Genomic DNA, 27,234 nt, shown 5'->3' with positions numbered 1-27,234 from the left:
AGTAATTTTCAAAAATGTGTTAATATGTGGAGGATTTAATAGTAAGGCTAGTTTTTACAACCAGCACGGAGGACCAAGTGAGCAACAGACAAATTGTAAAAGGAAAGATTGAGGTTATCTAAACAAAGGCTTTTGGATATTAAAATACTTTCTCATAGACCACATATAGATAAGTTTATTATAAAATGCAGTCTATTTTCATCTGTCCTGAATTCTTGAAATGCGATCCTACCTGAAGATGTTTAGATGGCCTGAAAAGGTTGGCCCATAGAGTCTGTTATATCATTGGAGCAAGCATTTAATAAGTTTATTTCTCATTATCCATTACTTTTAATTAAAGTTTATTATTCCCTTCGAAAGATTCCTTTTAGTATAGGGAGTATTTTCTATAATCTTATGAAGCAGTAGTATAATCACTACTGCATTCTACACAAAGTTTTTCTAAAGCACCTAATGTCAAATAACCATCAGCTTTATTTTGGAAGTTTATGGAAATTAATCTCCTGACATCACAGAAGTGATTACTTAGTATAATGAGTGAAACATTCTTATATTTTTGGATGCAACATAATTTATTTTTAACAAACTTAATCTGCGTTAATTTTATTATTTTCTACATTATTTTTATTTTAACTAATAGTTACCAGTGAGCCCTGTAAGATTTAGGTAACACCATCTAAAATTAGCATCCTGAAGAAAACTGTCAAAATGAAGTTTATATAATTCCACATTTTTAAAATTTCAACTATAAAACTTCTACCAGTGAACTGCATAATATAATCTAGTGACATGTATTTCTGAATAAGAGGGAGTACTATGAAAGTAACTTAGTAAACTATTTATATATATTCTTTATGCCAAAAGCAGTTAAATGAAAATGTCTAACTTATACACTGACTCGTGCTACGCAGACTGGATTTTGTGCTAAATTTTAACGTAGGCAATAAAATCTATGATCCATTCATCTTATCATACTCCGTTACTCCTCCCATCTAATTATCTGATCATTAAGTCTACTTTTTTATTATAGGATGCATCTGCATCATTTCTAAAATAAAATTGCTCCCATTTTTCCCACAAGCATTTATTTTCTAATCAGAAGAATTCATATAACATTGCTTTATAGTAAATATTCAAAAAAGTTTAAATGGTAATTATTGAATAGAGATGATCCAAAACAGTAATTGCTTTATTTGGAAAGCAGAATTTGTTTTAAACTTAGAAAACAAGCAAATTAAAATGATGTTTTGTATAATATTTAAATAATTATGCTTTTTGGTTTTGGTTTTAGTATAAGTTTCTTTTCAACACTCTTTTTAATATACGTATATGCCTAAGCATGGTATATGATGAATCTTATTTTTTTAAGTGACAAAAAATAATTATCCTGAAAAATGCCTTAACACCATCACATAAGGCAAAATTATTGTATTCCTCAGACTACTTTTTTACTCTGCTCCTGTGACAAATTAACACTATTTTTAATAAAATGATTGGCAACACTCAAGTCATTTGTTTCATACATCACAAAGGAATAGTTATTTTCCAGTAATATGTTGTAATTCTTTTTTTTTTTTTCCCCCCAAGAGACAAGGGCTGGCTATGTTGCCCAGGCTGGACTCAAACTCCTGGGCTCAAGCAATCCTCCTGCCCCAGCCTCCTGAGTAGCTGAAATTATAGGTGTTCACCACCACACCTAGCTGTGATTCTTTTCTTTGCTTTAGATATCAGAATGAAATTTCCTTTGGTACTGTGTGTGTGTGTATGTGTGTGTGTGTGTGTGTGTGTAAGAACCCTATAGAGAGAAAAATAAGAAATCTGTCAGATTTTTAATTTCCTGACCTAGGATGAAGCTGTTTCTTATTTTGATATAATATATATACTGAGTCAGTTGAACTTACAAGGACTAATTATGTGAGGGTGAGATCAACCATAGCTGCTTATTAACTCATTTAGTCAATATTTATGAAGGTATTTTAGGTGAATTTTTAATTTAGTCCAATGCTTTTTATTAAAATACATGTCCTTAATATCTGGCCTCTGCCTGCCTCCCCAGCCTCACCTCTTGTCTCAAACTTTGACTTGCAGCTTTACTCTCACTTGCAGTCTCCTCAATGTCCCATTCTTCTGTCACTTCCATGTCTTTTATTTATTTTTATTTTATTTTTATTTTTATTTTGAGATGGAGTCTCACTCTGTCACCAGGCTGGAGTGCAGTGGCGCAATCTCAGCTCACTGCAACCTCTGCCTCCCTGGTTCAAGGGATTCTCCTGCCTCAGCCTCCCGAGTAGCTGGGACTACCACGCCCAGCTAATTTTTGTATTTTTAGTAGAGACAGGGTTTCACCATGTTGGCCAGAATGGTCTCGATCTCCTAACCTCGTCCGCCTGCCTCGGCCTCCCAAAGTGCTGGGATTACAGGCATGAGCCACCGCGCCTGGCCCACGTCTTTTATAAATGCCAAAAATGCTCTCCCCTTTTCTGCAATAGATCAATCTTGCTCTTCATGTAGTCCTCCACTTAGATGTCACTTCCTTTAAAATGATTTTTCTGATTCTTCAAGACTAGGTTAGATAGCCTACCTCTGTGCTCCCAGAGTAACTCATAAGTTATTGTAGCATCTACAACATTATTTTAATTTCCTGTTTCCTTGATGTCTGTCTTCACCATACCATAAACTAGTGGCAGAAACTGTCTTTTTCTTCCTCAGTGATTCACCCACAGCACCTTACACAGGATTTAGCACACAATAGATACGTATTAAACATATGTGGAATGAGTGGAAAACTAATGTTTAACTCTGCTAAATACCTGACTGCATGTTTAATTATTCCCGCTCTCTATATGGGTCTAGGTTGTCTGTTTTATGGAGAAGGGTATTATTAGTCAGTCCTCCAAACCCAAACTAAACTGTTTAGATTTTCCCTAATTACCAGACTATATATTGTCCTTAAGGATTTATACTTTCTACTTGGGATACGCCTCCATATGAAGCTGGAATTGTTTTTAAAAATACTTTAACATCTAACTCAGTCTTTCCTTCTTAGTGAAGATCTTGCTAGCTCCTTCTTCACACCACTTATCCTTCCCTGCCAATATACTGACTTCCTTCTAAATCTTTGGCATATGCAAAACTCGACTTTTTAATGATGAGTTTGTTACTTGATGCATTAAAACCCTATCAAATAATTTGATTCAAATTTAAATGCATTTTTTAGCTAATCTATATTATCTCTTCCTCCTGCCTTTATAGACATATGGTAGTGATTCAGTATGGATACCTATCACGATGACTAATTAAGGCCAAACCAACTGAGCATTCAAAATGTACCCTTCAAATGAGGGGAGGTGTCAAGTTGATAACATCTTGATAACATTGGATAGTAATATCCCATGGGCTTATATATTCATTGTTCCTAGTCAATTGACATTTATATCTATTATCACTTGACTGAAACATGATTAATTATTTTATGATAATTTGAATCATTGTTTAAAATTCAGTTTGCGAAGTTGTGTCCCTGCCATCTTTTACCATTCCTTTAGAAGATTTGCAGCCACTCTGCTATCCTTCTAACTGTTACATAATAAACCTCATTGTTTTCCAAATAGGAGACTCCTTCTTTCTGTAAGAGTAATAATTTTATGCTAGGGACATCAAAGATGAGGACAGAAATGTCACATTGTAATTCTGTCTCCATGACACTCCACAATAATACAAAGTGAAAATTTCAAGCAAAGGGAGCCTTTTGCTTTGACCACAGTGTCGAAAGTCATGTTTCTCAGATTTTGTTCTCTAAATTGGGTATTAAAATAGCCATTTTTATATTTTTTAGAAAAGTATAATTATATTTTAAAATTTTATTTATAAAATATTTTCCCCAAGTCATTCTTTCTCATAAGGTTATTTTTTTCTAACCAAGAAATAGGAATTATAGTTCCTACTTTTTATTTACTGTTAGCTATTTTAGTTAGAGATTTATTGCCTTAACCTATATGTAATATAATGTGTTTATCACTTAGGAAACATTAAAAAAAATGGGTTAGTTATTTTGTGTAATGCTGTAATTACATCGTTCATCAAAATAATTATATAAAAGTAAATAGAGGTAAGGTAATACCTAATTTAGGATGCCTTTCAACTGTATAGTGCTTATAATTAAAGATTTCAGATAGAAACTAAAGGGACTTAGTTTCCTTTCACATCAGCCTAATTTTCAAAATAAAACCATAAAATAAATCATAAAATGGTTTCTTTGCTTACACATTTATACATTGAACCACAACTATCCACTTAGAAGTTTTTTGGACCAAAAAAAAATTGTTCAATTGTTAATGTGTCTTTACACTAGAGCACAAAACTTAAAAGATCAATTTTGTAGCTCATTTGACAGGCAAGCTTGAGAGCAAAAATGATTTAACTAGCGTAGTGCCATTAGAAAGTATTTAAGGTTTGCAAAGGGAAGTATGTGATTATTTCATATTACTTAACCATTGAAAGAAAATATCACACATTATCAGTCATTAAAAGTAAAAATCATGCATTATACATAATATCAGAGATTTAAGACATTATAGATAAATAGCTTACTAAATTGAGACATAAGTAAGATTTTCTGTCTTTATAAACAAGGTATTTTTCCACTTTCCTACTTTTTTCCAGTTGGACTAAAAGGCATACAACAAAAACCTCACCTAGCCTAGCCTAGCATCTAATAGCCCTCACAGACACATATGAATATTTAGATGCAGACCACTAGACACAGATACCAAAACATGTATCCTCACAACAACCTTTCTAATGGCACATTGAGCTCCCTGTTGAGTAAAGACTGCAGCATCTCAAGGTAGAAAATAAGCAACAAGACTTATTTGCCAAGTGACTGTGAAAAGCACTTTTCGTGCCTGACTCTGCTGCATACAGAATTCTGTGAACCTCTGTAGTAGCCATGTGACTTAAGGTTTAGCTGCTAGCAGCTAAAATAGGTCATCAAGCTCCAGGTCTGTTACAGTATTACAGTTCTCTCATTCCCATCAGGAACTTTGTGGTAAGCAGGAACTGGCTTTTGGCTGCCTAGTGTTCATTTTTGTTTTTCTGAGGGGAACTTAGAAGGTCGATGAGGGGGCTGGGGCAGCAAGGCTGATGACTAAATAGTCTGCTCTTCAACCCTGATATCTAATAGGGGTAGGAAAACCTCTGGATACCCCCTGTAAAGACACTCCCTGGCTTTTACCAGCTTACCATCTGGACCCAGTTTTAAGTGATTTATGACAATGGAGCCAGCATAACTGCACTCTCTACTGAGTATTATTATTATATGATTCAATAAATGTCTTCTCTGTTGCAGAAGTTTGTAAGAACTGTTCAAATTGTTTTGTTTATTGAAGTTGTACGATTATTACTTTTTTTAAAAATGGAGTGGTCATTTAGGACTTAGAAGTCTTTTGTTATGAGGTGATTTTGTTATAATGGCATTTCTTAGAGATGATATTTATTCCAGTGCTGTGAAAAACCTATATAATTTTTTAGATATGATTTTTATTGAGCATATGTGAATTGAAAGTAATAATTCAAGCCGAGCATGGTGGTTCCCACCTGTAATCCTGGCACTTTGGGAGGCTAAGGCGTGGGCGGATGACTTGAGCCCAGGAATTTGAGACTAGTCTGGGCAACATGGCAAAACCCCATCTCTAAAAAAAAATACAAAAATTAGCTGGGTATGGTGGTGGGCACCTATAGTCCTAACTACTCACAAGGCTGAGGTAGGATCACCTGAGCCCGGGAGGTCAAGGTTATGGTGAGCCATGATTGTGCCACTGCACTCCAGCCTGGGTGACAGAGTGAGACCCTGTCTCAAAATAAAAAATAAAATAATAAAATAAGTAATCTTTTTAAAAAGAAAGTCATAATTCAGTAAAACAGTTATCACATGCACAGTTCACCCAAATGACTTCCATATAAGTTGATGGTATTCTAAGTTTAAGTTGATGGTATTCTAAGTTTACATGGAAATGTAAAACTTGGAAATTAATAAAACTATAAAGGAATGACAGTAGTTTTTGGGTTTTGGTGGGTTTTTTTGTTTTTGTATTTGTTTTTTTGAGATGGAATCTCCCTCTGTCACCCAGGCTGGAGTGCAGTGGCGTGATCTCAGCTCACTGCAACCTCCGCCTTCTAGGTTCAAGTGATTCTCCAGCCTCAGCTTCCCGAGTAGCTGGGACTACGGGTGTGCACCACCATGTCCGGCTAATTTTTGTATTTTTAGTAGAGACGGGGTTTCGCCATGTTGGCCAGGCTGGTCTCAAACTCCTGACCTCAGGTGATCCACCCGCCTCGTGCTCCCAAAGTGGTGGGATTACAGGCGTGAGCCATTGGTGGGTTGTTTTTTGTTTGTTTGTTTTTGAGACAGTGTCTTGCTCTGTCACCCAGGCTGCAGTACAGTGGTGTGATCATAGCTCACTGCAGCCTCAAATTCCTCGGCTCTACATGATTCTCCTGCCTCATCCTCCCAAGTAACTATGACTACAGACAAGTGCCACCACACCCGGCTAATTTTATTTTTTGTAGAGATGGAGTCTCGCTATGTTGCCCACACTGGTCTTGAACTGCTGGCCTCAAGCAATCCGCCTCCCTCAACCTCCCAAAATGTTGGGATTACAGGCATGAGCCACTGCACCCAGCCTGACAGTAGTTTTTGATGAGATCTCAGTTGCCGCAATTTTGGTGCTTAAATCATAGTCCCATTATCAGTTATCTATCATAAGCTCCACAATTTTAATTGTTAAAACTTTATATGCTATAGATATGAATTATTTAAGAGAGAACACCTGGTAATCTATGTTTAAACATGCTAAATTTGTTTGGAATTTCTTCTATATAATATGATACACTAGTATTTACTTCTTGATTTTTTTGATATCTGATGAAATGCTAGTTAGCTCATGGTTACTCTAACGGAAATAGAGAAGTCTTTCTTAGAAGGGCTATTCATTATAATAAAACATTCATTCAAAATATTGCCCATATTAGAGAACTGCTTGCTTATTAAGATATAACTGGTTATTTAAGATTGCCTAGTTCCACAGGAAATGTAGTGTGTGGCCATAAAAACAAACCAAATTATGACCTTTGGCGGTATCCTGCATGGAGAATACATCAGCAATTCATCACTCTATTTACAGCATTTGATAAATTAGGATCATTGGTATTGTTTTCTATTAGAAGTGAACAATAGACAAAATCTGTGTGGAATCTCTTGAAATTTTTATTTAATAGAGCATCTAATAGAATATTATTTCATAAACCTTTCAGAACGTTTTAAACATTGTAAGCATTGTAGAAAATTTTATTTAATAAAGATTCACACCAGAACATTGGAGACACATTTTTCACTAACAAAATATGGAAAAGATTGTTTCCAAATTGGTGTGTTTAATTGCTTGCATGCCCTTGGCCACTTAATAGAAAAACCTTTAAGTGTGATGCAACCAGTCATCACCATGTCTTCAGTTGACACATTTTGTTAAATAAAAGATAGAAAATAAGAAAACATGTATTTCCATCTAATTTGAATAGAAGTCTATAGAATGAGTGTATTTGGAAAGCTGTGCTAAAACATTTAATATGGAAAGGAAAGTCTCATTTATAAAACTGTGAAAAGAGTTACCCTTTTAGTTTGACCCGCCAACCATTTTTCTTCATTTTACCAGTTGTACATTTTAGGATTGGAAGTAAATGGAGATAAAAGCCTCTTCCCTACAACACTGTGGTCTTCATGTAAGGGCTGTTTGAAAAAATGCCAGGGCATGGCTTTTCTCTCAAACCTGAAGGCACTCATAAAGTTAAACTTATTCAAGCTCAGGATTTCTGAAAGAATTTACATTTAAGAACTGAATTAACATTCTGTCCATATTAGTAAAACAAAACTGAATGTTACCTAGCAGTAGCAATGTCTTCATTAATTCAGGTTTCTAGTACCTAGTTAAAAAAAAAAGCACTTGGATTGTAAAGTGTGCGCATATTTGTACACAACGTGGCCGTAACAAAGCTTTGGAAATTATGGAAGCTGAATGCTTGGTTACCACTGTAGCCCTCTTTTTTCTATTTTATTGCTAATACTACAAAAAGGCAGTTATTTCTCCATCTGGTTTCCTTAGCATATACATTATTAGCGTGTAGGAAAAATCATCACTGTCAGAAGTGAAGAGTTAAGGGCAGGACACGGAAGAGATTGTGACAGATTGAATGGGCAGAATTGTTTCCCCCAAGAGTCATGAGAGGGAGTGTAGTATAACAATTAATACATTTAATCTTTTTTTTTTTTTTTTTTTTGAGACGGAGTTTCACTCTTGTTTCCCAGGCTGGAGTGCAATGGTGCGATCTCAGCTCACCGCAACCTCCGCCTCCCAGGTTCAAGCGATTCTCGTGCCTCAGCCTCCCGAGTAGCTGGGATTACAGGCATGTACCACCACGCCTGGCTTATTTTGTATTTTTAGTAGAGACAGGGTTTCTCCATGCTGAGGCTGGTCTCGAACTCCTGACCTCAGGTGATCCACCCGCCTCGGCCTCCCAAAGTGCTGGGATTACAGGCCTGAGCCACTGCGCCTGGCTACATTTAATCTTTTTAAAAAATATATTAAGCATATACAGTGCTGAAGTGATCATGTAGGCACTGTGGGAAATGCAAATGCTATACATGGTTTCTGTTCTCACTTAACATCTTAGATACTTATACTGTGGAAGTTATGAAAGAAGTCCCTTCCCTCTAAAACCTCTGTAGTTATACAATCTTTTTCAGGTGTTTATAGGAAGATTTTTTTCCCTCTTTAAATAGAAGAAAACAATTACTATTTACCCAACATTCAATCTGACAGAAAATCCTGTTGGCTTTGCTTTAAAATATATTCATAATTTAAACAGTTTTTACCACCTCCAATGCTACCACTCAGTCCAAGCCTCCTAACTAGATTTCTTCTTTTAACCCTGACCTCCTTCAGTCTGTTCTCATACAGTAGCCAAGAGGATGATTCTTTTAAAACATGAGACAGATCATGTCATTTCACTTCTCAGACTCTGTGTTCATTCTTCATCTCACTCAGAAGTCTTTAAATGGCCACCAAGACCCTACGTGACCTGGCTGCCTTTACTCTCTGACCTCATCTTTTATTCCTCTCCCACCATTTGCTCCGTTTTAGCCACACTCGCCTCCTCTCTTGAACACAGTAAGCCTCAGGGCCTTTGCTGCCTGTTTCCTTTGCCTGAAATGTTATTCTTTCAGATCTTTTCATAGCTAACTTCCTCAATGCCCTCAAATATTTGTTCATATATCACCTTCTTAATGAGGGTTTCCTGACTCTTCTTTTCCAAATAGCAATCTATCCCTATTCTGCCATTGCCAATCACTCTTAATCTGCTTCATGTTTTCCCATAGCACTCACCACCTTCTAATATGCTGTATAATTTTCATATCTGTTATGTTCACTTTCCGTCTTCCTGTACTAGGATGTAGGTTTCACGAGAACAAGGATTTTTATACATTCCATTCTGTTTAGAACAGTATCTTACATACGATAAGGTGCTCAAAAAAATAAGTTTGTATGTCTCAGTTTCGCTCAAGTTGTTTCCTCTCTTCTTCCCTATTTAAATTGTATACAAGAATGAATGAATTTGGAAGCTTATACTAGTTGAAATAATATCATTTATTGCTATTATTTAGTAGGTACTAAATGTTAGACACTGTATAGGCACTTTGCTGGTATTATTTAATCCCCACAGCTAGTTCTCAGAGAGATAAAGAGGCTTAGAGAGGTTAAGTCATTGGCCCAAAATCACGTATCAAATGAATGGCTAACCTCCAATTCAGGCCTGTAAGAGACTCCAAAGGCCAGGCCCTCTTTGTAGCTTTTGGGTTATGGCCAAGTTTAGCAAGTTTCATTCAATTATCAATATTTTTGTTTATATGTACATCATTTTTTAAAACCATGTACCTCCTCACACATTTTTAAGTTGATATAAAATTTTCTATTATATGTTTAAATAGTGACAAAGGGTATATTTTCTGACCTATTAAATATATGCTTTAATATATTTTCATCCAAATCATGCAGTATAGGCTTAGCTCATTCAATTAGTAGAAAAGGTTTGTAATATAGTCTAATTGACAATCGTTGTCAAATTGATGAGAACAAAGTCCGACTTCATTTTTAAATTCTAATTAAACAGTTTCCAGGACAGTCTCCTCACTTTCTGTTGCCGTGAGTGTGTCCTATGGTCATCATGAAACAAAATGCAAGCCCCTTTAGTTTGTCTGTTTTGCAATTATGGGACTCTCCCTTAGGAGCAATGTAACACACACCAAGGTCCAGGGTGGGTGAGAGCTATGCCTTCTTTTGCCAAGTTCAATTAAATGGGAAAGGAGAACTTGCAGACTGTAGGTACATTTTCAAGTAGATTAATTTTAGTAGAGAGTAACTATGGAAACTGAGGATCTCAAAATTGAATTATTTTGAAACTGCCCACACCCACGTAGCTATTGGAAAGTCTTTGTAAAACCCAAAGGGGGTGGATTTTCCAGTTTTAAGACCTCTGCTTTATATTATGTAGTACATTGAAATTTAAAAAATACTCCAAGTTTTTTCATGGTTATAGTAGTTGATTATAATCTACAAAAGTACGTCTTTAGGTTATGCCAATGTGATTTTAAAAAAACAAGAATGGAATGAAATACTTAACATTGATGCAAACTATTTAATTAATAGACTTTTTAAAGAGTTTTTAAAAGGCTTACAGAAAAATTGAAAAGAAAATAGAGTTCCCAAATACCCATCCACACTCATTCCTCAGTTTCCCCTATTATTAACATCTTGCATTAGAGTGGAATATTTGTTACAATTGGTGAGCCAGAATTGATACATTATTATTGACTGAAGTCCATACTTTATACTAAGATTCACTCTGTTTTGTCATTCTTTGGGTCTTGACAAATGTATAATGACGTGTATTCCCATCACAGTATCATATGGAATTGTGAAACTTTCCTAAAAATCCCGTTCTCTACCTATTCATCTTTCTCTCCCCCTTCTTTCCTCCCTCCCCCAGTGTCTGACAACTGTTGATCTTTTTACTGTTTCAATAAACAATTTTGCCTTTTTCACAATGCCATGGAATTACGTAGATTGTAGCCTCTTCATATTGGCTTTTTTCCCTTAGCAATATGTATTTAAGGCCAGGTACAGTGGCTCATGCCTATAATCCCAGCACTTTGGGAGGCCGAGGTGAGAGGACTGATTGAGGCCAGGAGTTTGAGACCAACCTGGACCACAAAATAAGACCTCTGTCTCTGCAAAAAATTTTTAAAAATTAGCCAGGTGTGGTGGTGTGTAGCTGTGGTCCCAGCTACTCAGGAGTCTGAGGTGAGAGGATCACTTGAGCCTAAAAGTTCAAGGTTGCAGAGAACCGTGGACGCACACCACTGCACTCCAGCCTAGGTAACATATCAAGACCCTGTCTCAAAATTAATAAATAATTGTTATTATTATTTATTGTATACATATGTGTGTGTGTGTGTGTGTGTGTGTGTGTGTGTGTATATATATATATATGCATTTTATGTTCTCCCATGTCTTTCTCTGGCTTGATAACTCATTTCTTTTAGTGCTAAATAATATTCCATTGTGTGGGTGTACCATAGTTTGTTTATTCGTTCACTTACTAAAGAACATCTTGGTTGCTTCCAAGTTTTGGCAATTATGAAGAAAGCTACTGGTATAAATATCCTTGTGCAGGTTTTTGTGTGGACGTAAGTTTTCAACTCATTGGGTAAATATCAAGGAGTGTAATTGATAGATTGTATAAGAGCATATTTCATTTTGCAAGAAACTGCCAAACTGACTTCCACAGTAGCTACACCATTTTAAATTCCCACCAGCAATGAATGAGAGTTCCTGTTGCTCCACATCCTTGTCAGCATTTGGTGTTATCAGTGTTTTTGGATTTTAGCCATTTTTCTAAAATGTAGAAAATGAGAGTGACATCTCATTATTGTTTTAATTTCCAATTTTATGGACATATGATATGGAACATCTTTTTATATGTTTATTTGCCATCCATCTGTCTTCTTTGGTGAGTTGTCTGTGCACATCTTTTGCCCATTTTTAAATTAAGTTGATTTTTCTGTTATTATTGAATTTTAAAAGTTCTTTGTATATTTTATATACCATTTGTTTGTTGACTATATTCATGCAACTATATTCAAGTTCAGTTGACTATATTCATGTACAACATATACCATAATCAAGACTATACCGCATGTCTTGATTATGGTAGCTTTATATTATATCTTGAAGTCAGGTGGTATGTTAGTTTGCTAGTGCAACCACAATAAATACCACACACTTGCTGACTTAAACAATAGACGTTTTATTTTCTTACAGTTCTGGAGGTCGGAAGTCTAAAATCAAGATATCAGCGGGTTAATTTCTTCTGAGGCCTCTCTACTTGGCTTGTAGATGACTGTTTCTCCCTGTTTTCCCTCTGTGCTTGCACATGTCTGAGTTTAAGTTTCTTTTTCTCATAAGGACACCAGTCATATTGGATTAGGACACACCCTAAAGACATCATTTTAACTTAATTCCTCCTCAAAGACCTCATACCCAAATATGGTTACATTATGAGATACTATGCATAAAGGCTTTACCATATGAATTTTGAAGGGACACAATTCAGCCCATAACAGGTAGTTTCAGTCCTGCGACTTTGTTCTTCAGTATCGTGTTAGCTATTATGGGTCTTTTGCCTTTCCATATAAGCTTTAGAGTCAGTTTGCCAATATCCATAAAATAACTTGCTTGGATTTTTATTTGGATTACGTTGAATTTATAGATCAAGCTGGAAAGAACTGAAATCTTGACAGTATTGTGTCTTTCATTTCTAGGGCTGAGTCCCCCTGGAGTTGTGTACTCTCTAATGTCCACCTTGAGCTTCCAACAGTTTGTCTTTTACAGTTTAGATTTTCCTACTCTTTTGGTATTGGTCCCTGTGGAGAATTTTTTTTTTCCTGGGCTTTTACTTGGGTAAGTTGTGATTCTCTGTATCTACCTATCATCTCTACAATCATAGAGGGCAGTGGTTTTCCCTGTGACCCCAATTATCTGATGGATCTAAGATTTGTTGATTTTTCAGTTTGTTCAGCTTTTTGCTTGTGGAGACAGGAATGACACCTTCCAAGTTCATTACATGCAGGACTGGAAACCAGAAGTCTCCAACATGCTTTTTATTATTGTAACATCATTGTGAAGAAAATTAAGCACTTATTGGTTCTTTATTATACAGAAGGCATTGAGTTAAATATAATACATCTTGAAACTGGCAAGAATCCCATTTCGCTAAAATGATATTTATGAAAATATTTCTGCAATTGCATCATTAGTTTTTGAAACAAATTTACCCTAGAGCATTGGTTTGCAAAATGCTATGGCCCCAGTGGTTTCACAGCAGATCCTCTGAAATTGCTGGTTTGAGTTTCGGATAGGGGTTGTGGGGGGGTATAAGCAAGAAGGAAGCAAAGGGCAAGGAAAACACTAAGTTCAATATACTCACCCCTGCCTGAATCAGAGCATATGTGTTTTATTTGTTTCATACATATCATTTGAAGTAACAGTCTGCCAATTAAAATATGTTTAAATTCACTGCCCTTGAGTGTTAGGAAATGTTGTATGCAATAGAGAAGGTTGTATTTAATCTTCTAATGTTGTATTCAATAGGCTGCACAGTAGATGAACCTACATCATGAAAAGCTTCTTTGCAGAGTTTAGTAATGAAATTGTTAAGGAAGAACTCTAAAGTAGACTCATTTTATTTAATGAAAAGCGATCATGTTGAAATAAAACTCTGTTACGGACTATAAAAACTCAAATTAAAATATAATTAATTTATCCTGAGGAGCTCAGGTATTCCCAAATTAAATATTTTTGAGGTATGAATTAGCTGATGTATCAAAAAAAGATAAAGTGTGATCATACCTTTATTAACCTGAGGTTAAGTTTTCTTGATGAAACTTATAAATGTCAGTATATCCTGACTCATTAGTAACATTTGAAATTAACCAACTTGGTAACTTCTATTTTTGTAAAAATTTACACTCATATATTTAGATCTTTTTTTTTTTTTTTTGAAATTTGACTTTGTATCATGAGGGGAATTGAGGATAGGTCTGAAATAAGATTTCAGGCTTTTCTCCTTCTGAAATATATATTCAAGCTGAACAGAGAAAAGCATTTTAAATTCATCTAACAGTCATGTATAATTAGGCTTGGTTCTGCGTTGTGAATGGGGTTTCTGGAAGGGCAGCAAAAACAGAGTTTGATTTGTTACGTGCCCAAGCTTTGCATCATACCATATAGAATTGTTTGTAAACATGCATATCACAGTAAAGTATGCTTAGTCTAAATCAGTTCAGAAAATTAGACAGCTGCTATGTATAAAGCAAATAAATAAAACACCATTTTTCCACCAAAAAAGTGAATACAGTTGTAGAAGAGATTAGATAGATGTGCAAAAATCAATACAGGGCAAAATATCCTAAGTGTAATAAAGAAGGATAAAATGCTGTGAGACTTAAGGAGAGAGATGTTACATCTGTTTGAAGGCAAATTAGAAGATTGAAAGGAAAAGTAACATTTTTGATGATCTGGAAGAAAATGGACAGAAGATACATCAGTGAGGAAATGGTTACAGTGCATGTAAAAGAAAACTGATAGGTGCTTGAACAAATAGGGCTTTATATTTCTTTCCTTTTTTTTTTTTTTTTTTTTAGTTGGAGTTTCACTCTTGTTGCCCAGGCTGGAGTGCAGTGGCATGATCTCAGCTCACTGCAACCTCCGCCTCCTGGGTTCAAGCAATTCTCCCACCTCAGCCTCCCTAGCAGCTGGGATTACAGGTGCCCACCAGCACGCCCAGCTAATTTTTGTATTTTTGCTAGAGACGGGGTTCCACCATGTTGGCAAGGCTGGTCTCGAACTCCTGACCTCAGGTGATTCATCCACCTCAGCCTCCCAAATTGCTGGAATTACAGGCATGAGCCACTGCGCCCGGCCTAGGGCTTTATATTTCAAAGAGAACAAGTCTAAAGGTAAGTAGATACTGATGTTGATTTAGTGCTTCTGTAATGTCAGCGTCCCATCCAACTATGCAACAGTTTCAGCCAAGCTGTTGACAAATCTAAGAGAGATTTAAGTGAAGAGCTGTACTTGATACTGTACTTGATATTTGCCAGGATCTGGATGATGAAAGAGGAGGAAGAATCATAGATTACTCAAGGCTGTAAAATTAGTGGCCCATCAATAAGACTCATAGGTGCTTGTTTACATATTTGCCTTCCTCACTAGCTGCTATTGTTAGAAAGGTGCAGAAGCAGTAAGTCTGGTAGCACTACTTCGGTCACACTTCCAGGATGCTTACTGTCTTTGCCTCTGCTGAGATCTCACATACATATTCAGAGTTGACTTCAAATCTTACCTGCTCCCTGAGCCTAGCCTGACAGTTGCATCATAAATTGATCTTTTTTTTGTATTTGTAAAATTAGCACCTTGGCATTCATTGTTCAGTTCTCTCATTTTTGTACATTTTGTACAATACTGTATTAGCTCAAGTTGAGTAAGTATAAGAAATACTACCATGTGCCGGGCCTTTTGTGAGGATACAAATATGTATTAACACAACTCCTACCCATAAAGAGCTCATAGTCTAGTAGAGAAAACTGACATATAAACAACTGTAATAGAAATTGACTGGTACAAAAATAGAGTTAGGTATGAAAATACTGTACAAAGACTAATAATGAGGCAGTTGTTCAGGGAAAGCTATAGAAGGAAGATATTTGAGTTGCATCTTAAGTCATTTGGACTATAAAATATTTATGTACTCATCACTTTCTATTTATAGAAAGTGATGAGTATTTATTTATTACTTATTTTGACACTTACCTTGCCCATTTGACTGTAAGTTTCTTGAGGTCAGAAAGTATATATTCTATGCCTTTATTTCACCCATAGTGCCAAAATATTTCACTGAATCAGTGTATTTGGTACTAGCCAAATATTTTATTTATATTTACATAAATTTACTTACTTATTTTTCTTTACCTTCCCTCTCCTCCCCACAAAGCCCAAGCTTAGCTAGTTACCATTCTTCTTCCTATTTTTGTATCCTGTTTTATTAACATTAGCCATGTAATATATTTTTAGAACAGCTTATTTTACCCACAAATGTGTAGCTTCTTTCTATGGCATATCTTGTAAGTAAGCATTGAGATTTTTGCTGTGCAACTCTTTAGGAGCTTTTATGGTGTCTTGTGTAAGCTTGATTAAAAAATACAAAGTTTGGAGTTTTTTAATTTTCATATAGCTTTTGAAAAATTTTCAAGTTTATAATTTTTTGTACCACTTCAAAGTATGAGGTTTCCATTTTTAAAAATATAATTTAAAAGCTGTGTTAAAACTACCATATTGTTGAAGTTTCAAATTGGCAAAGTGAGTGTATTATTTTGAATTTTACTCTAGGACAGGCTCAAGCTCTTCTAAATTTTGTGAAACACCGATGAAATTTTCCTTCATGAACATTTAAATCCATCATCATTTCTGCAGGTTCCAAGGCCATGGGCATTTTAAGATTAATGTTCTAGATGAATTAAAATTACTTCATGGTCTATTAAGATAATTTGCTAAACATCTATTTAAAAGCCTACTGTATAGGGGGTACTAGAGATACAAAAATAAGACATTGTTTCTATTTTAAACAATTCACAATTTCATAATTAAAGAGATTTCTTCCATCTGTACTATGGGATAAATTCAGTTAGCTAGATATAAATGTCAAAATTGATAAGAGGTAGAAAAGATCACTTATTAGACACCAAGTAAATGATTATTAAATAATGAACAATAGGAATTACAGACTTCAGCCATAGGAAAGAAACATTACTGGATGAACTTTTTCAGTTCTTGGATATCAACATGGTTTTGGTTATTACAGTGATTGTCAGTAATATTTAATGTATGAGGCTAGGGTATTCTGGCATTCAACAATGCTCTGCGCAGTCCTACCCAATTAAGAACTGCTATGATCCTGCACAACTTTGAAAGTCTAACTAAAGCTACTACAAATATAAATTGGTGTGTCACTTCTTCCAGAGTTTATGTTTATATTCAATGCAGTCCCTATAAAAATCCCAGCATAAATTTTTGTTAAATAAAAAAATGCAAAGGACGAAAAAGATAATCTAAAAAAAAAAAACCAGAATCTCCCTTTGTCACCCAGGCTGGAGTTCAGTGGATCAATCTTGGCTCACTGCAACCTCCACCTCGGGGATTCAAGTGATTCTCCTGCCTCAGCCTCCCAAGTAGCTGAAATTACAGATGTATGCCACCACCCCTGGCTAATTTTTGTATTTTTACTAGAGATGGGGTTTCACCATGTTGGCCAGGCTGGTCTCGAAATCCTGACCTCAAGTGATCCACTTATCTCGGCCTCCCAAAGTGCTGGGATTAAAGGCATGAGCCACAGCACCCAGCCCCCAAAAATAATCTTTATACATAGCAATGTTGGAGGACTACCCTATATCAACATTTGTGGTATTGACACAAGGACAGATCATTGTAACCAAACAGGACAGAAAAGAGTCCAGAAACAGACCCATAAGTATATGATCACTTGTGACTTATGCCAAAAATAACACTAGTGCAGGTGGGGAAGGATGTGCTTTTCAATAAATAGTACTCAGTCAAAACTGGTATCCGTATGATCCATATGAAAAACAAAAGTAAATCTTGACCCCTTCTTCACAGCATAAACAAAAATCAATTCCAGATGGACTGCAATCTGATATGAAAGACTGTTACAATAGACTTTTAGAAAGAAACACAGGACACTGTCTTCACGGGGAGTTTCTGGAAAGGAGCTGAGGGCACTTTCAAGGAGCTGCTGATATTCCTGATTTTGATCTTACTAAACAAATTATAAAATGATTTCAATATATCTACCCATGTAAGCATAAATTGGTACTTTAAGACATAATACTGAAAAGCTTTTATAAAAAGTTTTGCAGAAAGAAAGGGTCCTAATAGCAAAGGAAGTTTAGGCCGGGAGCACTGGCTCACGCCTGTAATCCCAGCACTTTGGGAGGCCAAGGCGGGTGGATCACGAGGTCAGGAGATCGAAACCATCCTGGCCAACATGGTGAAACCCTGTCTCTACTAAAATACAAAAAATTAGCCAGGCGTGGTAGTGGGCGCCTGTAATCCTAGCTATTTGGGAGGCTGAGGCAGGGGAATCGCTTGAACCTGGGAGGCTGAGGTTGCAGTGAGCCGAGATCGCGCCATTGCACTCCAGCCTGGCTACAGAGCAAGACTCCATCTCAAAACAACAACAACAAAATAGCAAAGGAAATTTAATTGAAAAAAAAAAATCAAAAGTTACTGAATAATTTACCCAACCTGTGCATTTTTTTTACTCTGTATTTCCAATTACATAGTTAATTGAAATGGGTTTCAATGCAATAGTGCAATTACTTCAAGAAGAGTGTAGTGAATTACATTTGTAACAGAAGAGTTGAAACTTAACAGATTTGTATCCAAACTTTAATAAATTAGTGAAGACATATGAAATGCAGAGACTTTAATGAATTTTATTAATAAAGTTTATTTTAAAAATATTTCTGGCTGGGTGTGGTGGCTCACGCCTGTAATCCCAGCACTTTGGGAGGCCGGACACGCAGATCACGAGGTCAGGAGATCAAGATCATCTTGGCTAATATGGTGAAACCCCTTCTCTACTAAAAATACAAAAAATTAGCTGGGTGTAGTGGCACACGCCTGTAGTCCCAGCTAGCCAGGAGACTGAGACAGGAGAATCACTTCAACCCGGGAGGCGGAGGTTGCAGGGAGCCGAGATCATGCCACTGCACTCCAGCCTGGACGACAGAGTGAGACTCCATCTTAAAAAAAAAAAAAAAAAAAAAAAAAAAGAATTCTTTCCTATATATTGTTAAATGATTATAGCACATTAATACTTTTATGTATAAAAGTTATATGTTCAAATTGTCTTTTCGAGGGGTTATCACACAACTTCCCTATAGTCTCTTATAATAGTTTCCTTTTCTAACCTTCTTGTAGGCTTTATGACTTAGTCAAAATGAAAGCCAAACTCACCTGTGAAAAATATATACATTTTATATGTTAGTAATCTATTATTTATTTTGTCATGTTAGCCCTAGTACAATTAAGGTTATCACCTTCTTTCTGTAATCAATACCAAGAAACTCTGGTCTGTTATTATTTATCCTGACACTAATTTTTATTCTAGATTCTACCTGTACCATATTTCTGATTTTTCATGATCTTGTGGGTTTTTTTTTTTTTTTGGTATGGAATAGCTTCTCATCTTAATTATCTTAAGTACAGATATATTCACTATAATTAGATGCAAGCATCTGACTATTTTATTAAAACTTCAGATTAAACATGGATAAAGGAGGGAAGCCCTCTGAGAGAGGCAGATCATGATGTGATTTCCAGCTCACAATTTTGGATTCTCTCCCATGGGTAATGGGGAGCTATTAAAGTATTTTATGCAGAGATTACCAATCAGATTTGTGTTTTAGAAGTATCACTCTGGGCCTGGTGCAGTGGCTCACAAGTATAATCCTAGCACTTGGGGAGGCCATGGCAGGCGGATTACTTGAGCCCAGTTCAAGACCAGCCTGGGCAACGTGGTGAAGCCCCATCTCTACAAAAAATAAGCCAGGCATGGTGGCAGACACCTGTGGTCCCAGCTACTTGGGAGGCTGAGGTGGGAGGATCACTTGAGCTGGGGAGGGGAGGTTGCAGTGAGCCGAGATCATGCCAGTGCACTCCTGCCTGGGCAACAGAGTGAGACCCTGCTTAAAAAAAAAAAAATCACTCTGGCAGGAGTTTGAAAAGAGATTGGAGTGGGGGTGGGGTGGGGTGACAATACTAGAGGCCAAGAGTTGAGTTAGGAAACTGTTACAGAAGCCAGGTGATCATCATCATCATCACCATCACCATCACCATAATGATTAGACATGAGATAAAATCAACTGAACTTAGTCATTTAGTAAGAGAAAAGAAGGAGTCTAAACTGGCTCCCAAATATCTGATTTGGGTGACTAGATGAGGTCGGTGTCTTTCATTAAAATAGGGACCATAGGGAAAGGTGCAGTTTGGGAAATGTAGAATAGGACATATAGGTGGATATAGCCTTTGAACATTTGGATGTGTGAATTTGTTCTAAGGAGATACATGATCCAGAGATGTATATTTGGGAATCATTGTTATATAGCTGGTAGTTGAAGACATTAGAACATGTAAGATCGGAAAACATGTTTAGATTCAGAAGAGAAGAAGGCAGAAGAATCATGTGGAGTGGTCTCATAGAAATTGAGGGAAGAGAGAATTTTGAAGGAATAATGAACAATGCCAAATGCATTGAGCAATAAATAGAAACAACAATTGACTCACAGATAGAGAAGTCTATTGCATTTGGCAATATGAGGCTCATAGGTGACCATTGACCAAGAAGTTTCAGGGGCGTAGGGCTCAAAACCTTAATTACATGTAGTTGGTTAAAGATTGAATGGCTTTTGCAATTTCTTTGAAAGTATAAAAAGTGAATGGGAGGTAAGGAAATAGAGACAGCAAGTATCGACTCTCTGTTCCAGATTCTTGAGAATGAAAGAAAGGAGAAGGAAAGAATAATAGAGGTGGGTGCAGAATAGATAATTTTTCAATTATTTTGCTTTTTCCACTTGTACCTTGATTAAAATGTTGCTTTTGATTGCATTTTCATGAGTTAATGTTAAACTTTGTATTTTTCTATAATTAATCATTCTATAATACTTTAGTTAATGGCATAAGTTTAAAAGAATCAGGGTTACCCCCAAACCAAATTAAGTATAAATACTAAATTGTGTGATTTCCATGAATGCACAGGATTAAAAAATATTTATGACAGAAGTATGTAAAATCACGATTGAATAAAAGGAAGACGTTGACAGTGTGTTGGATAAATGTGAGATATCTTAACAAATGATTTTTAAATGAGGCCATCTGTTAAAGCTTCCTGATGCTCTGAGTCTGGAGCAAGAGGTTATTTATGTTTTCACGCAAATCAGGCTTTAACCAAAATACTTTGGAAAAAACAGATGCCTTATAGAAATTCATTATTCCTAAAATAATTACAACCTTCTAAATGTTAACATCCCTTTCTACAAAGAATGGTGTTATGCTAATGCTGTTTATATATATGAATGTGAAATTATTGTATCATTTGCTGTAATGCAAGGGAATGGTTTCTCCTTATCCCCACCTGCATCCTCACCCCTGGGAGATACATGCCTGCTTACCAGGACCAATTTTCTACTTATTTAGCTAAAAATAATTGACCTTTGAAAGTCATAACCCAAGTAGTTGAATTTGAACTAAAATCTAAAGATAAACCTAATCTTTCAGGCATTCTTTCCTCCCACTCTTTTGATCTTTTTGACCCCCACTAAGTCTTACCAGGTATATTGGAGTAGAGGAAATTTTGTAATAGAATACAGTACTGTGTCATGTTTCATTAATGTCAAAGATTTCATGTAGTAAATAGAACAAGAAGGTACCACTTTGTATAATATTCAAAATCTATACAGCACATTGCTAAGCAGAGTATACACTCAAGCAATGTAGAATTAGTAATATTATACTAGAAAATGAACTTCCAGTATTACTATTATTTTACTAATATGCATAGTCACTGACCTGTGAAGAGTGAACAGTATGTAGAAGTGCCTAGAGATAGGAAATTATGAGAGTCCCTTTTACATACATATTAGATTAATTTGAGCCTACATAAAAAGAGAACAAATTTGTGAGGATTTGAGGGGGGAAAATCAGGGGACTTCCTGTTTGCAGCTCTTATCATTGGGAGAACAGTAAATTAGATCTAGACTAATATATTTGGTTTATCTAATTTATGGCAATTTGTTAACTTTGTCATTGAGTGGAATGCTGAACAAAATTTCTATGGCACATAAGCACCTTGTACAGGGTTCGCTTTAATTCTTTGAGAAGCTTTCAGGCATAGACTATTTAGTATACTGATTAAAGTATGATTAATTATTAATTAGTATCTTGTCCTGTGAGAATGCCTTTAGCTTCAATAGGTTCATCTTTACTTGAAAATAGTGGAAAGCTGGGTGCAGTGGCTCTCGCCTACTGAGTGGTGAGAGTGTCACTTGAGGCCAGGAGTGGAAGACCAACCTAGGCAACATAGCAAGACCTCGATTCTACAGAAATTTTTTTTAATTAGCCAGGTATGGTGGTGCACACTTGTAGTCCCATCTACTCAGAAGGCTGAGGTGGAAGGATCACTTGAGCACAGGAGTTCGGGGGTCAGCAGTGAGGTTCAGTTGTGTCACTGCACTTCATCCTGGGCCACAAAACGAGAACCTGTCTCTAAAAAAAAAAAGAAAGAAAGAAAGAAGAATGAAAAAAACGGCTTACACACTGGGCAGATGTAGTGCATTTCTCCTTCCCACCTGCTGTCTGGGTTGATGCATTTGTCCGAATGGAGGGTGGAAGAAAGACTGAGAATTACATTATGTGAAAGCCCCTGCCCAACTCCTTGCTTTTGATAGGAAGTCTGTGGCCACTGACTTCCCATCTTATGTTCTATGTACTCTATGAAGTAGTATGGTATAGTGATTTAGAATGAGGCTCTGTAGTTCAACAGCCTGAATTTGAAAGTTGACTCTACCACTTATTGGATGTGTGAGCTCAGCAAATAATGTCTTTCTGCTTCAGTTTTCTCACCTATTAAATAGAGACAATTAGCATCTTTCTCATAGGGTTGTGGTTGTGGTGGTGGTAGTGGTGGTTTTTCACTCAGGCAAAGAAGCATTGCTCTGCTAATGGAAACCTGGAGAAGTGCTTGTTAGCAAACAATACTCTGTTCTCCACCATCCTCCATATACCAGGGAAATGTTGGTGGTCTGTGAAATGGAACCAAAATTAATGTTCCTCTCATGAAGGAAGGAAAAGAAAATAACATGTGTTTCGTATGCATTATCTCACTTAATCCTTAGATTAATTTCTTCAGAATAAATATTATTAGCTGATTTTTTCATGTGAAAGACCTGAGGCTCAAGAGAGTGCCTACACAAGATCAACTGTCTGCTGAATAGCAAAGCCAAGATTCAGTCAGAGGAGTAGCTGACTCAAAAGCCCATCTGTTTCCACCTCATTCTACTAGCTAAATTGCCAACATTTGGGGCATAGCTGTTTTCCTCCTTTTCTAGATGTGGCAGATTAAAAGAAACCTGTGCCACAATCCAGTCCATCTGCCTCACCTTCCTTCAAGTGAGAGGGAGCACGCACAATAGAATCTCAAATAAGGTTTGGTCACTGACCAGTCAAATACTCCTTCTTTTTCCTAAAAAGAAAATGTATATTTTATATCTATAATATTGTGATGGATTATTTGTGCTAAAATGTGAGTTTTTTCTGTAGCTTTGTGGAAAAGTAAAGTTAGAACTTCATATACAAGACACAGTTATCCCAATTTAATCTTTATCCTCTTACACTGAATTAGTTTACAAAGTCTGAGCTGATAAACAAGCATAATTCTATTAGCTTCCTACCCTCATTTTATTTTGATCTTTCTTATTTATTTAAAGAAAATGTTGGCCCTGAAAATCTTGCCTCTGGCCAAAAACAATAAAATTCTTATCTGGTAATAACTAGTCATTACTAGTAATAGTTGAGGTTTTCTGTACTGAGTACTTAGTTTCATGTGGGTTTTTTTTCCTTTTTTTTTTTAATCCCAAAAAGCTAAGGCAAATCATGTCTTTTCTTATTCAAGGCCTTTTAAAGGTACTTTTTTGGCTCTTTGCACTACTTCTTAATTTTCAGTCAGTTTAGAAACAATTTTATACTTCCCCAGATTTGCTACATTAAGACTTCAAAAGCCTTAATATTAAAGAATAGCTGCTTCTGGCATTTCACATAGCTCAGAGCAAGGCAAGTTAGTACAGATAATTTAAATGATACCCAGTCACAGGTACCTTCACTTTCATTGGTTGCTTTTTCAGAATACCTGTTTTGTTATGTACCTTATGAATTTAAACATGACTAAAGATGAATTTGTTAATGCGTACATTATGTTTTCTGAGCCTGGAAATTAAGGGAAAAAATGATGAAGGCATGTTATACAAGTACTTAATTTTTTTTAAAATCTGGGATAGCACTATGGTAATTAATGCTTATTTTATGCAAACGAGACTATATCTGTTAACGGACACATTACTGTCAAGAAAATATTACTTGTCTTAATTATCAGTAATGAAGCAGGGATAAGCTGCTCACTTAGATATAATATATCTAATGACCTTTTCAGTTAGAGGTTGTGGTGAAAGGTATCAGTTTCACAAATTATGCTTCATTCAGCTTCTGGCCTTTGTGTAGATTAATGTTTTGTGGATGAGTTTTAAAGTCAGGCATAAATTGTGTTTGGTGTTTAAAATTGATTTAGTGTCTTGCTTTTAGTACATCATTTTCTCATTTATAAAGCCTCACTTTTATCTTCAAGCTTAAAAAAATAATCCATGGTAAATTTAGAATTGCCTTACTGGCAGTGTTTTTTTTAACCTTACCAAATAGAATGGTACATATGTTTACACTTGTTTAACTAAAGGACATAGTTTATGACTGAAGTTTCTTTCTGATTTCTGAATTTAAAACAATAAGCACAATGTTTACAATAACAATTTTTGAACTAGGAATGTAAATATTTATCATACCACTTTTCCTAATTAGGTATCCCCAGATGACACAAAACTGGTTATTCATCCCGAGATGACACATAGCTGGTTATTGTGATAGAAGTTATGATATCTCTTAACATTAACTTCTTACTGAGTAATAAACATGATACTGAAACATCATTAAAGAACTCATAGATTTGGCCTTATTCAAACCAATAGGAGAATTGCCCCCATGTTTTAAGCAACTAAGTAAGGATTTAAGCATTTTGTCTATGCAACAGAACAGTGAGACAAAAAGTGGTTGTCAAATTTTTAAGCTGTGAAACTCTGAGAAACTTCTTACTCAGAAGTCCAATAAAGAAATCTAACAATACTGGAGCTGCTGTGGTTGAATTGGAAAATTTCTAAACTAACTTGAAGGAATCCAGGGCTGTCAAGGAGCAGTGTTTTGATGCTACGATCCTGATAGTTATATTACTAACATAGCCCAAATATTAGAGTTGGGGAGGAAAGTACAGACCATGGTTTTCAGACCTTCATCTTAATGGTTAGGAAATCGAAAGATACAATATAACTAGCCTAAGTTAATATGGTCAGTAAGTGCTATGATCTAGAATCTAAAAAACATTAAGTACTTCTAATGATAGAATCTTTTCCCTACTCACTGTTGCCCTACTACTATAAATAATGAATTTTGAAAACTATTTAACGAACAATTTCTGAATTGACCTAATCTTTGTGTAGAAAAAAGTAGGCCATCAATTTTTCATTTGCAAGGGCACAGTAAAGTCCTAGCTACCCCAGCACATTGACTCTACTTCTTGCTCCATTGCTCATTTTGGAAGAGTACACAGTGACAGCTGCGAGTTCTGTACCTTGGCTTTGCAGAAAAGCAGATCAACAAAACAGGAGTTTTCCTGTGCTATACTTAATTCCAATTCCTTGAAGGCGCATTCACACATGATGTTGCCTCTGATTGGAGCAACAGCCCCAATCTAACACCCTCTCCACCTCCTACCACTGTGGTCTCAGCCAGGCTAACTTCTGCATATCCTTCAGGCTGCAGTTTAAACATTACTGTCTCCCTCAGGGCTTCTATGATCCACACCAAGTCTAGATTGAATACCTCCGTTTATGCTCTGGTAGCGTCCTGTATTTTCTCTATCATAGCAGTAACCACACTAGATTGCAATTACTTTTATCATCCCCTACTTAAATACTCAATTCCGTAAATAGAGACCACGAGTGTCTTGTTTATCATTGATTCTTCCAAGCCTAGCAGAGTTTCTGACACATGGCTCACGCCCCATGTTTATTAGGGAAGGAAGGAAGGGACGTAGACTCTCCACTGCCCACCCAAAGGAGTAACATGCTGAATGGAAAGAATCTTAAACTGGTTTTATTATTATTATTGTTATTATTATACTTTAAGTTCTAGGGTACATGTGCATAACATGCAGCTGTGTTACATATGTATACATGTGCCATGTTGGTGTGCTGTACCCATTAACTCGTCATTTACATTAGGTATATCTCCTAATGCTAACCCTCCCCCCTACCCCCAACCCCATGACAGGCCCCAGTGTGTAATGTTCCCCTTCCTGTGTCTAAGTGTTCTCTTCGTTCAATTCCCACCTATGAGTAAGAACATGCAGTGTTTGGTTTTTTGTCCTTGCATTAGTTTGCTGAGAATGATGCTTTCCAGCTTCATCCACGTCCCTACAAAGGACATGAACTCATCCTTTTTTATGGCTGCATAGTATTCCATTGTGTATATGTGCCACATTTTCTTAATCCAGTCTATCATTGATGGACGTTTGGGTTGGTTCCAAGTCTTTCCTATTGTGAATAGTGCTGCAATAAACATACGTGTGCATGTGTCTTTATAGCACCATGATTTATAATCCTTCGGGTATATACCCAGTAATGGGATGGCTGGGTCAAATGGTATTTCTAGTTCTAGATCCTTGAGGAGTCACCACACTGTCTTCCACAAGGGTTGAACTAGTTTACAGTCCCACCAACAGTGTAAAAGTGTTCCTATTTCTCCACATCTTCTCCAGCACCTGTTGTTTCCTGACTTTTTAATGATCGCCATTCTAACTGGTGTGAGATGGTATCTCATTGTGGTTTTGATTTGCATTTCTCTGATGGCCAGTGATGATGAGCATTTTTTCATGTGTCTTTTGGCTGCATAAATGTCTTCTTTTGAGAAGTGTCTGTTCATATCCTTCGCCCACTTTTTGATGGGGTTGTTTGTTTTTTTCTTATAAATTTGTTTGAGTTCATTGTAGATTCTGGATATTAGCCCTTTGTCAGATGAGTAGATTGCAAAAATTTTCTCCCATTCTGTAGGTTGCCTGTTCACTCTGATGGTAGTTTCTTTTGCTGTGCAGAAGTTCTTTAGTTTAATTAGATCC

General features: G+C 36.1%; 1 protein-coding gene and 1 pseudogene across 5 annotated transcripts in view; both read left to right on the top strand.

Moving 5' to 3' along the window:
- Window positions 1–27,234, top strand: part of ELP4 (elongator acetyltransferase complex subunit 4) — a 276,336-nt gene that overhangs the window by 152,740 nt on the left and 96,362 nt on the right. The window lies entirely within an intron of this gene.
- On the top strand, window positions 14,817–22,856 carry LOC129008957 (putative uncharacterized protein encoded by LINC00269; annotated as a pseudogene).

The sequence above is a fragment of the Pongo pygmaeus genome, chromosome 9, assembly GCF_028885625.2.
Source record: "Pongo pygmaeus isolate AG05252 chromosome 9, NHGRI_mPonPyg2-v2.0_pri, whole genome shotgun sequence".
NCBI classification, from domain to species: Eukaryota; Metazoa; Chordata; class Mammalia; order Primates; family Hominidae; genus Pongo; species Pongo pygmaeus.
The sequence above is the reverse complement of the archived record's forward strand: the minus strand, read 5'-3'. Positions and strand labels throughout refer to the sequence as shown.